Genomic DNA, 12946 nt, shown 5'->3' with positions numbered 1-12946 from the left:
TCCAGCCTCAGACACTTGACACTTACTAGCTGTGTGACCCTGGGCAAGTCACTTAACCCCAAATGCCTCACCAAAAAAAAAATAAAAAATAAATGGAGAGGGTGCGGCTAGGTGGCAAAGTGGATAAAGCACTGGCCCTGAATTCAGCAGGACCTGAGTTCAAATCCAGCCTCAGACCTTTGACACTTACCAGCTGTGTGACCCTGGGCAAACCCTCATTGCCCTGCACAAAAAAAAAAAAAAGAACAAAAGCCAGGGCAGGGCCCTCAAGGATTCCCTCTCTTGGTATGTCATTCACCCTGTTTGTCTCAGTTTCATCATTTGTAAAAGAAACCGGCAAAGGCAATAACAAAATACTCCAATATCTTCGCCAAGAAAACCCCAAATGGCATCACTAAGAGTCAGATATGACTGGTTGACCAAACCCCCCCCCCCCAAAATAACAACGATCTATCCCATAAGGACTAGCTTGTCTTTTTTTCTAGAAGACAATATTTCAGTCCCTGTTGATAGTAGGATCATAGGTTTGGAATTGGAAGGAACCCAAGAGGTCATCTTGTCCAACCCCATCATGTACAGATGAGGAAACTGAGAGCCCTTAACCAAGGTAACCCAGTTAATGTGTCAGAAGTAGGATTCAAACCCAAGTCCTTTAATTTTGGAGACAGTCCTTTTTTCTGCTTCCCAGGACTCAAAAGTCATATAATCCCAATTCTCCTTTTATAATTGAGGAAACCATGGCCCAGAAAGGTTAAAAAAGACTTGCCTAAGGTCACATAGGTATTAAGTAGAAGAACTAGAATTCAAACCCAGAACCTTGGACTCTAAGTTGAGGTCTATTTCCACTGGACAGTGTTGACTCTCTTTCTGTAGACTCTCTTTACAGCACTTATGGTTTACCCCACACACAATCTGTCACTTCAGCATAAATAGTCTTAGACTGTTTTCTAATTATTTCATTTGTCCTGTTTCTTTAAAAGGAATGTAAGCTTCTCAGGGGCACCATATTTATATTTCTCTTATATTCACACAGTGGATAGTGCAGTGTCTTATTTGCACATAGTAGGTGCTCAATACAGGGCAGCTAGATGACTCAGTGGATAGAACTTTGGGCCTGAAGTCAGAAAGACTTGAGTTCAAGGTTGGTCTCAGACACTTACTAGCTGTGTGACCCTGGGCAAGTCACTTAACCTCTGTTTTCTTTAATCTAGTAGAGAAGGAAATGGCAAACCACTCCAGTATCTTTGTCAAGAAAACCCCACAGACAGTATGGTTCACAGGATCACAAAGAGTCAGACATGACTGAACAACTAAACAATAATAACAAGGTGTTCAATATAAATACTTGTTGATTGATTGAATCAGACCCTGAGAGTAGGACTATATGCAAAATATGGTGTCCTGTTCTCTATCTGCCCATTGGCCCCAGAAACAATTGGGTACATTTACCCAAATGTTAAAAAATTCATAATATAATTATGTCAGACCCTAGTTTTTTGAGAGAAAGACTTTATATTTGAAGCTTGCATATTAGAAGTATGACATTTCCATAATTCCCTCCACTATAAATCTGCCCTAAACATTGGGAACCAGTGTATATCTCAGCTTTTTAGATCTCTCCCTGGGAAGTACCCCTTTGACCTCTTCCCTAAAGGGAAGTATTGATGTTTGGTTTCATTTCAAAAGTATGCCTCATGTCTAATTTCAATAGATCAATTCCTGTCCCTAAGGAACAAATATGATGGTTTTGAATAAATGGAAATGATACATTTTGCCAAAGTCCCTGTACTCTGAGAACCTGGACCACAAGTCCCTGGGAAATATTAGAAATGGTTCTTCTACTCTGAGCTAACACTGTCCTGGGAGCCTGTTTGACTTTGTTCACAGGAGCTAGTTGTTAGTTGGTCTGGTTATCTGCAAGCTACTCTATGTAATTAAGCTCACCATCAAGAAGTGATTAATGATACCCACCAGAGCCAACCCAAATAAGAAGATAACCAACAAATGCATTCCTCTCAGCTCCTATCCCAAAGAAGCATGTAGGGAATGAGTCAGAGGGAAATGAAAATATTTCAAGGGAAATCAAACAATCTGGAATTCTCAGGTCTGAGAGAATTCAATTAAAAGGAGTGGGAGGGTGGGAGTGGAGAAAGGAGTAAAGCAATACAGGTAGAATAAATCAGATGCTGAACGTGTGTTCCCATAGAAGGTTGTATGAGACTCACTGCCTACTCTTCATTCAGAACTGAAATTCCAGAAATAATCAAATGTCTCCATTTCCATATTGTTAAGTACCAAAGAGAAGGTACTGGAAGAATCTTCCAGAGGTGGTCATTGTGTTTAAGGGAAGGACAGAGAAAGGGAAAGGGGAAAGTGGCCAAAGCATGCTTAATTTTTAAGACAAAGGAGACTTAGTAGTGGTATATTGAAAGAGCAAAGGGCTAGAGCGGGGATTCTGGAGCATTTTTTGTTCCTCAGCATTTTTTCTGTCATGAAATGGACCCCTATGGTAGTATGGTGATGCCTATGGATCCCTTTTGAGAAAAATATTTTTAAATAATTGAGGGAAATGCTAAATTTCGGTTAGAAGTTAGTGAAAATAAAGTTTTTCCACCCAAGTTTATTGACCTATATAAACTCTATCTATGGGCCCCAGGTTAAGAACCCTAGCTGGCCTAGCTTCTTGTCCTTACCTTACCAGGACCTTCTTCTGTGACTCTGGGCAAGTTACTGACTCTCTAGTCTTCAATTTCCTTAGCTGCAAAATAAAAAAAGTTGATTTAGGTGATCTTTAAGGTTCCTCCTACTTCTAACTTTCCTTTGATTCTAATCATAGCCCCAGTTTTATACTTAAACCCTAATTTCAAATGGAGACATATGAAATCCAAGGTAGACAACAGAAAATAGTGAGGAATTTCTTAGACAAAAGATTATATTGTATTGTAGCTATTTCTTCTTTCCCCTACTAAGTGGTAAGATCTTTGAGGGAAGGCACCATATCATATTTGTCTTCATATAATAGATTTGTAACTGCAAGGCATCTTAGAGACCATCAAGTTCAATCTTCTTCCTTCCCCCTTCCACCTCCACCATATTTTGCAAGTGAAGAAACTGGAACACAGACAGGTTAAGAAACTTACCCCAGATCACACAACTAGTAAGAGTCTGAGAACCTTAACTTTTTTGTTGTTGTTCAGTCATAGCCAACTCTTTGTGACCCCAGTTGGGGTTTTCTTGGCAAAGATACTGGAGTGGTTTGCCATTTCCTTCTCTAGCTCATTTTTTTTTTAAATTTTTTAGTGTGGCAATTGGGGTTAAATGACTTGCCCAGGGTCACACAGCTAGTGTCAAATGTCTGAGGCTGGATTTGAATTCAGGTAACTCCTGAATCCAGGGCCAGTGCTTTATCCACTGTACCACCTAGCTGCCCCTTCTCTAGCTCATTTTACAGATGAAGAAACTGAGACAAACAGGGTTAAGTGGCTTGCCCAGGGTCACACGGCTAGTAAATGTCTAATGCCAGATTTGAACTCAGGAAGATGAGTCTTCCTGACTGCAGACCTGGCACTTTTTGCACTGCTACCCCAAGGTCTTCCCAAATCCAAGTATCCACTAGGCCATGCTATCAGCTCTTGCTCTGAATTTGTACTTTTGTTCCAACTCCAGTCCCAGTTCCAGAATCACTCCAGTGAGGGCCTGTTCTTATCTACTTCAAGATTTTTCTTTTCTTTTTACTGACTCATCTGAAAGCAATTCCAGCAAACTCCTAAATTGTTCCCCAGTTTTCCTTGTTTATCACCGTTATGACAGCAAAGAAATAGGCCCGACAGTCACCAGTCTAACTGGATAATTTTGCACAGGAGGTAAAAACATAAAAATAGAGCCTTGTCTTAATGGCACGGTGTGCTTGGGATGGTTGATTTGTGTGCATGAGTATATACATACACATATACCTACATACATACCTACAAGTATGCAGTGTGTGTGTGTATGTGCGTGTATGTATGTATGTATGAGTATATGTAAATCTCAGCTTTGCAGGCCCAGAAATTTCTGCCTATAGGGGTAATACTAGAGAAAGCACAAGGGAAAGAGAGTTGTAGTAGAGGGGATGCCAGGTCATTTTTCATAGTGAATTCAGGCAACCTAGAGAGATGTTGGAAATTGAGATAACTACTTTGTTGAACTACAGTTCACTGTTACACAATCAATTTTCCTTTCCTGAGCAAGACTTAAAGCCAGAGTCTTGACCACAGGCTATCACAATATGGTTTCTGTCCTGGAAATTTAATCCAGCTACTATATTCTTGGGCCACTGCTATGAAGAGGAAGAGTTTAAACAAAGAAAACTTTGTTGATGCCAGTTAATGGAAGTCTGGCAAGAGAAATTTTTTTCATTGGTAATTGGTATCGAATGCAGATGTAACATCCTCTTTAATTTCTTATAGAATAAAGGCTATGTACACCAAAAAAATCCCAAACTGATAACACAAATTAGTTGTATTGTTTAACTTTGTTTTATTTACATGTATTATTTTTTATTTGTCTTGTTCATGTATGTATGCATACATACACACATACATATATATACACAATACACCATACATGCATGCATGCGTACAAACATACACACACATTTGTGTGTGTTGCGATTTGACAAGAATATCCCTGGGAAAAGTCTAGGCAATATTCTAGAAATAAAGACTATATCTTAAATACTCAATAAAATTAGATTATAGTCAATTAGACAATATATGTAAAATATATTGAAACATTAGAAAATGCAAGGCATAAAAAGCTTTGGGTTTAAATGGACTACGTTCAATCCTGAGAGTCTTCTCTCCAAAATCTCTTTTTTTCTCCAAGGTTCCCCCTTGGAATGTGAGATTTGCTCAAGTCTAAGTAGCTATGTAAAAGAAGGGCCTTCAGCTCTTCTGCAAGCACTAAGGCTATTTGAACATCCAAAATAGTGCAAGTTTTATTTAACTCCATAAAAAACAAATGCAAAGGACTCAAAACCAAGTCCATAAACAGATATGATAATTCCCTTTTACTTTCCATGAGTACCACTTCCCCAGAGACCTATGTAGTACTTTACAAATGCATACACACGTGTATACATACACATATAGTATATATATTCAGACTTATAGTACTATTTTGAAATTCTTCCACCTCCTGTCCCTGAAAAAAGGAAATAATTGAATGTTTCTAGAAAGTTGAGCAACCCACTTCCCAGAGACCTAGACAGTCTTCCTGTTTTACAATAATATTAACCTGAGTGGAGACCACCACAGCCCCTCCACAAAGAGGAAGGGCTGAGGATCAACTGAGAGTTGATTCCCCTTCATGGATTTGCACAGATCATATAAAGGGAAAGTTCTAAGTTTGGTCTTCCATGCCATGGCTATACCCTTTGATCTTCTTGCTTGGTCCAGAAATTAGAGGTGTTCCTCTACTGGTCTAAGAACTCTGTTTTCCCATAATTGTCATTCCTTGCAGCTTCACTGCTGACTCCAACATGAGACATCTCTGTTGCTGGGTAGTTTCCTGAAGCAAGCACACATATATCCTGGTCACTCTTGGGAATAGAGTTCAAGTCTCTGTTCAGCCCTTTTCTCTTTCTCTATTTCCATAAGTCTCCAGATGTTTTGTTTAAAACTCTTTTCAAATTGGAACACTAATGCATTGTTGGTGGAGCTGTGAACTGATCCAACCATTCTGGAGAGCAATTTGGAATTATGCCCAAAGGGTGATAAAGCTGTGCATACCCTTTGTAAAAAATTAATTCTTATTTGAAATTTTTATGTCTCTGCACACACTGGCCTGGGGCTCCGCAAACCGCACGGTGCTCCACCCACTGGTTGTAGCTGTTGCCAGGGCTCTGGCACCACACGTCATCACCACTCACCGATGCCTACATGGGCCTGGCAAAATTATAATGATTGGAAGCCTAGTGAGGGCAGTCATGTGACTGTCAGAGCGGCCATCCCATTGGCTGGGGCTGTGTGGGGTGTTTCTAGGTTTGGGGGAGGAGAATTGGGCATTCTAGGTGGAAGCTGGAAAGCGACAGGCGTTCTGCTGCATATTTTCAGCTGATTCCTGGGCGGTGGTATTTTTTCAGGTATTATAATTTCCCTTTCTCCATTTTATTTCCTTTCCCTTGATCCTACTGATCCTGTTTGTGGTTTTTTTTTTTTAAGTTCGTTCTTGTTAAAATAAATCTTGTTCTGTTTTGAGGGAGGCTGCCGGTCTCCTTCCTTGCCCCAATATTGCGGCGAGCCCCTTAGCTAGCTCTCCCCAATTAAAAATTGGTCCCCACACCTTTGACCCAGCAAATACCACTTTTGGGTCTTTTGCCCAAAGAAATCACGGAAAGGGGAAAGGGACCCACATGTACAAAAATATTTATAGCTGCTCTTTATGTGGTGGCAAGGAATTGGAAGTTATGGGGATGCCCATCAATTGGGGAATGGCTGGACAAGTTGTGGTATATGAATACAATGAAATACTATTGTGCTGTAAGAAACGATGAGCAGGAGGAGTTCAGAGAAACCTGGAGGGTCTTGCGTGGGCTGATGATGAGTGAGATGAGCAGAACCAGAAGAACATTGTACACAGTATCATCAGCATTGAGTGTTGATCTACTGTGATGGACTATATTCTTCTCACCAAAGTAATGGTACAGAAGAGTACTAGGGAACTCATGATAGAAGAGGATCTCCAAATCCAGGGGGAAAAAAAAGAACTGTGGAGTATAGATGCTGAATGAACCATACTATTTCTTTTGTTTTGGGTGCTGATGTTTTTCTATTTTAAGGTTTTTGGTCATTGCTCTGATTTTTCTCTTATAACATGACTAATGCAGAAATATGTTTAATGTTATTATGTATATACATATATATATATATATATATATGTATATATATGTATATATATATATATAAAACCTGTATCAGATTACCTGCTGTCTAGGGGAGGGGGGAGGGAGGGAGAAAAATCTGAAATTGGAAAGCTTGTGTAAAAAAAAAGTTGAGAACTATCTTTACATGTAATGGGAAAAAAATAAAATACTTTATTAATAAAAAAATACCTCTTTTCAAAGGCCAAGTCTAGCAATGTAGCTTAAGGGTATGAACTAGCCTTAGGAAGCATCCTCAGTGTGGCATCAAAGGGGCATCAAAAACCATTTTCAAATCTTCTGATATCTTATCAAAGGGCAGCTAGGTGGCACAGTGGATAGAATGCCTGGTCTGGAGTTAGGAAGATTCATCAACTCGAGTTCAAATCTGGCTTCAGACACATGCTAGCTGTGTGACCCTGGACAAGTCACAACTCTCTTTGCCTCAGTTTCTTCATCTGTAAAATGAGCTGGAGAAAGAAATGCAAACCACTCTCTTTGCAAAGAAAACCCCAAATAGACTCACAAAGAGTCAGACATGACTGAAACAACAACAATTTTTTTTTTTTTTTTGCGGGGCAGTGGGGGTTAAGCGACTTGCCCAAGGTCACACAGCTAGTAAGTGTCAAGTGTCTGAGGCCGGATTTGAACTCAGGAACTCCTGAATCCAGGGCCGGTGCTTTATCCACTGCGCCACCTAGCCTCCCCCTCAACAAAATCTTATTAAAGTGGTAATCTTGTTAATAGAATTTCACATCTTATTAAGGTAATGAGTCAGTGCCAGGACAAAGGGTCCCTTAGCAATAAGGACCTAGGACAATATTTACGCACGTCAACCATCACACAAATAAAAGGGATTATTATAAAAATTATAATATCTAGCAAGAATATATGGAAGATAGGGAGGACTTGGAGTCTGAAGACTTGAGTTTGAATTCTAAAACTAACATTTACCTTTCTTTACTTCCCACCTCACTTTCTAGTTTCCAATTATGTGTTGTCCTCCCCCCATTAGAATGTATGTTCTTTAAGGGCAAAGACTATCCTGACTTCTTGTATTTTTTAACTCCAGCATTTATTTAGCACAATGCTTGGTATGTAATAAGTACTTAACAAGTATTGTATGTATCTTCTAGCTAGCTAGCTAGCTATAGGGCAAAGCTGAGCCTCAGTTTCCTCATCTGTAAAAATGGGAATAATAACAGGTGCTATCCTCACTGGGCTGTTGTAAGGGAAATATTTTGAAAATGGTAAAACCTTTATAAACATGAGTTATTATTATCAATTCCTCACATTTCTGAATCTCTCTGAACCTCCAACCACTTAGCCAACTACTCTAAGTTGGGAGCAATTTAAAGATAAAAGAACCTGTATCTGAAGATGTCAGAGTCATCTCCTCAGAACTTCATATAATTCCATTTTTTAAAGTCAGGAGCCATAGGGGCAGCTAGGTGGCGCAGTGGTAAAGCACCGGCCCTGGACTCAGGAGTACCTGAGTTCAAATCCGGCCTCAGACACTTGACGCTTACTAGCTGTGTGACCCTGGGCAAGTCACTTAACCCCCATTGCCCCGCCAAAAAAAAAAATAAATAAAGTCAGGAGCCAGAAGTAAATGTTACAAGCAGATTAGAGGTGAGGGTTGGAGGAGATAAGGACAAATTAACCAACCCATACAGGTAGGGGAGGGGTGGATCTTACCCAGGCATGCTAGTTTCCCAGGTAAAGACAATGGGGAATATCCATAAATGTCTTTCCTGATACTAGAGAATGGCTAACTGTTGTTTGTCTACACCATGATTTTGTACCATAATTTAATATACACAATTACTCTATCTGAGGAGGGCAACCACTGAAGAGGAAGCTGGGAAAATACTCAAAATGCTAGGTCACTAAACAGAATTTCCAGAGGTTCATACCAGTTAACTCACCAAGAAAAGTTTAAGGTTTTTCCACAATTCTTTTGTCCCTTGGAGAAGAATCCTATACCTTAAGAAAAATTCACCTGTTTAAAAAAATAGATTTTTAGTAATGCCTATGGTTTCTTCATTGCCCAGATTTCCCCCTGTATCTCTTCTACTCCCTCATCCCAGAGGGCCATCACTTATTACAAAGAATTTTTTAAAATTTAAAAAATAAATAAACAAAAAATAAACAAAAAATTGATTAATTCTCTACTAGCTGCAAGGCACTGTGCTTGGGGCCACAAATATAAAAAAAATAACATATGGTTTCTGCCTTTAAATAATTTAGAAAATAGCAGAGAGGATGAAACATATACACAAGTACCATGATCCATTCATCATTCACCAAGTATTAATTAGGTAGCCATTATAAACCAAGCGTTCACCATGCTAGGTACTGGGGTTACAGCTACAAAGAATGAAATGAGCCCTCCTCTCTCTCTCTCTCTCTCTCTCTCTCTCTCTCTCTCTCTCTCTCTCTCTCTCTCTCTCTCTCTCTCTCTCTCTTATTTATTTATAACATTATTTTCTTTCTAAATTTTGAGTTTTAAATTCTCTCTCTCCCTCCCTCCTACTCCCTCTCCTACTCACTGAGAAGGAAAGCAATTTGATATGAATTATACATGTGAAACTGTGGAAAACATTTTGATATTAACCATATTTCCCCCCGAAGTGAGAAAAATAAAGTAATAAAATTATACTTCAATTTGTACTCAGAGTTCATCAGTTGTCTCTGTAGAGGTGGATAGCATTTTTTTTCATCATGAATACTTTGGAATTATCTTGGATTGTTGTATTGATCAGAATAGTCAAATAATTCATAGTTAATTATAACATTTTTTGCTGCTGTTGTGCATAATGATCTCCTGCTTCTTCTCACTTCACTTTGCATAAGTTCATATAGGTCTTGACATGTATTTTTTTTTCCTGAAATCACTGCCCCCCCTATCATTTCCCACAGCACAATAGTACTCCATCACAATCATATGCCACAACTTGTTCAGCCATTGTTCAATTGATGAGCGTCCCCTCAAATTCAAATTCTTAGCCACCGCAAAAAGAGGTACTATAAATGTTTTTGTACATATAGGCCCTTTTCCTTTTCCTTTGAACTCTTTGGGATACAGACCTATTAGTGGTATTTCTGGGTCAAAGGTTATTCAAGTTTTATAGCCCTTGGGGCATAATTCCAAATTGTTCTCCAGACTGGTTGGACCTGTTCACTACACCACCAGTAGTTTATTAGTATACCTATCTTTTCCTCCTCATTCCCTCTAGCATTTGTCATTTCTGTTAGGTGTGCATTTCTCTAATTAATAGTGACTTATAGCATTTTTTCATATGATTGTTGTTAATTGATTTAATCTTCTGAAAATTGCCTGCTTACATCCTTTAATCATTTATCAACTGGGGAATAGTTCTTATTTTTATAAGCTATTTTATAAATTACTAAGAATTTTTAAAAGAAAAATAGGAGGGACAGCTAGGTGGCACAGTGGATAGAGCACAGGCCCTGGATTCAGGAGGACCTGAGTTCAAATCTGGCCTCAGATACTGGACACTTACTAGCTGTGTGACCCTGGGCAAGTCACTTAACCCCAGTTGCCTCACCAAAAAAAAAAAAAGAAAGAAAGAAAGAAAAGGGAAAAAATCAGCAGGAATGATCAATATAAACAAAAATCTATCATTGTATACAATTTTCTGGACCCAAAGAATTTGACTTCTGCAAAAGAATAAGGAGAGATGTCTTTTCATAATTCTTCTTTGAGGTCTAGCTTGTTCTTTATAATTTCACAACATTCAGTTATGACTTTTGTGGTGGTTGTTTTTTCTATTTACAATGTTGTAGTCATTGTGCATATTGTTCCCCTGATTCTTCTGATTTCACTTTGCATCAGTTCATGTAAGTCTTTGCACATTCCAGATATTTCTAAATATTCCATTATATTCATATACCCAAACTGTTTAGTTATTTCCCAATCAACGGGCATCTACTTTATTTTTCATTTCTTTGCTACTACCAAATAAATGCTACTATAAATATTCTGGTTTATATGAAGTTTTCTTTTTGTCATATATGTCAAGCAATGGAATCTCTGGGTGAAAGGATATGAACATTTTAGTTGCTTTAGACAGATTCACCTTTAATACTGTTGGAGTGTTCCTTAATTTGATGAATTGTCAAGAAAATGAGAGCTGGAGATCTATCATGATTTCAGAGGAGTGATAATGAGGCATGCTTCCCACCTTTTGGCTGAGAGATAGTGTTTTCATGTGTTTTGTCTGACATACTTATTTGTTATTTGCTGGTGGGGAGGGGGGACCTGGTGAAAAGAAGAAAAAAAGTGTCAATGGAAGGTTAAAACAAAGATACACAGAGAGCAAAAGGAAGTTCAGAAGATGATACAGATAAGTAGTACCTGGCATAAAGAAGGTGATTAATAATTGCTTGGTTTTTTATCTTGTCTTATCATTGTCTTAAATTTCATATTTTCTTTAAAAATGAAAACAAACTATACATGACAGAAGTTCACATTTTCATATCCAATAATCTTTTACTTTGAATGAACACTATATATATCGAAGTATTTATGTTGGTTGATATTTGTTAAATTCATAATAAGAAAACTTTGACAATTTTAAAGTAAGAAAATGTGTACTAGGGTGTCTTGGGAATAGAAATGAATATTTCCAAATCTAATCTGTAGGAAAGTGTCCCCTGTTGTAGAAGCAGATTTTTAAAGAAAACCTCCTTTAGTTTCTCTAGAAATATTAAGGAATGATATTTTTCTCTAAAGCCCTTTCCAGGCTTGTGGGAGAAGCTCCTTGGAAAAGTAGGTGATATGTTAAGGATAAAATGACTTTTCAGCTGTGATTTGTAATGCTCAGGAAGGGCTATTCAGAGTCAGTAAGAAAAAAAAAAGAAAAGAAACTAAAGATAATTCACATCAGCCTGCTTGCAAATTCAAAATTGTTCTTAAAAGTAGAAAGTTTTTTAAATGCACTTCTGCATAAAGTGGTATTAATTCATATAGCACCTAGATAAATGACTTTAATTTTAGGTTCTCCAAAAGCAAGAAAAGAGAAAAGATGGTTTTTTTTTTCCACTTAAACAGGGAACCAATACAGCCTCCTCATTTTTGCCAGGTATCAGAATCTCTAGCAAGGGCCAACTTAAAAAAATGTGAGGGGTGGGGGAGAAAAACCCAGGATTTCAGAGAGTGGCCAGGTAAGCTTTTTTTTTTTTTTTGAGGCAATTGGGATTAAGTGACTTGCCCAGGGTCACACAGCTAGTAAGTATTAAGTGTCTGAGGCCAGATTTGAACTCAGATCCTCCTGAATCCAGGGCCAGTGCTCTATCCACTGTACCACCTAGCTGCCCCCAGGCAAGTTTAAAGAAGTTTTCAACCTCACTGAGATAAGAGAATAGAGAGATTGCCATGACTAAGCATTAAGAGCTGTCCCCCCTACTTATAGGTAGCACATGTACCAAAGACTCAAAGGGAAGCAGAACAGACCTCTGTCTCTAGTCTCTTGTCCCCCAGCCTTTCTCAACGGGAGACTTTAATTCCCTTTGCAGGAGGGAGAGTAAAAGTGTGGGGCCACAGCCTTGGCCACTGTGCTCTCCTCAAAGAGAAAGAGTACTGAGCTAGAATTGTATCTATTTGCTCACATAAATATTACTAGTCTAGGGATATAGTTTTCAAGTTCAAGCTAAACTTCTGATCACTATTTATTAATGGGGAAAGAGGACTCCAACCTTTATAGCTAAGGCTTGAAGGCTTGACTTCCTTCCCATCAAATAACAGTTCCGCTAGCTGATAGCAAAGAAATGCCATTTATTCAATTCAACAGCAAAACAGAAATCAGAGAAAATATACAAAGGAGAATGTATACCAGACAATACAGAGTGAAGGAGGTCTTCCACAGGGAGAGAGGTAACTCAGTTCAACCAAGAGAGAGTCTTAGATCTCACCTCCAGGGAAGTTCCCTGAAGTCTCTAAGTGTAGCCAAGTGGGGATAGGGACATTATGGAGACTGTCAGCCCCTCTCACGCTCCCTTCTTTCCTGCATCTTTTCCTTT

The sequence above is a fragment of the Dromiciops gliroides genome, chromosome 1 (genome assembly GCF_019393635.1).
Source record: "Dromiciops gliroides isolate mDroGli1 chromosome 1, mDroGli1.pri, whole genome shotgun sequence".
NCBI classification, from domain to species: Eukaryota; Metazoa; Chordata; class Mammalia; order Microbiotheria; family Microbiotheriidae; genus Dromiciops; species Dromiciops gliroides.
This window is presented reverse-complemented; position numbering follows the sequence as displayed.